The sequence below is a fragment of the Alligator sinensis genome, unplaced genomic scaffold (assembly GCF_000455745.1).
Source record: "Alligator sinensis unplaced genomic scaffold, ASM45574v1 scaffold708_1, whole genome shotgun sequence".
Lineage (NCBI taxonomy): Eukaryota > Metazoa > Chordata > Crocodylia > Alligatoridae > Alligator > Alligator sinensis.
In genome coordinates, this window is record NW_005842183.1 from 410,872 (window position 1) to 411,238 (window position 367).

Consider the following 367-nt stretch of genomic DNA (forward strand, 5'->3'; position numbering starts at 1 on the left):
CAGAAAAGCATGCTGGGTTCAGATGACCCCAGCCAGATGCCCATCTAACCTCCTCTTGAAGACCCCCAGGGTCGGGGAAAGCACCATCTCCCTTGGGAGCTCATTCCAGGTTTTGGCCACTCTAACTATGAAGAAGTTCCTCCTAATGTCTAGTCTAAATCTGCTCTCTGCCAGCTTATGGCCATTATTTCTTGTGACCCCCAGGGGCGCCTTGGTGAGTAGAGCCTCATCAATTCCCCCCTGCGCCCCCACGATGAATTTATAGGCAGCCACAAGGTCGCCTCTCAACCTTCTCTTGCGGAGGCTGAAGAGGTCCAGGTGCCCTAGTCATTCCTCGTAGGGCTTGGCCTGCAAGCCCTTAACCATA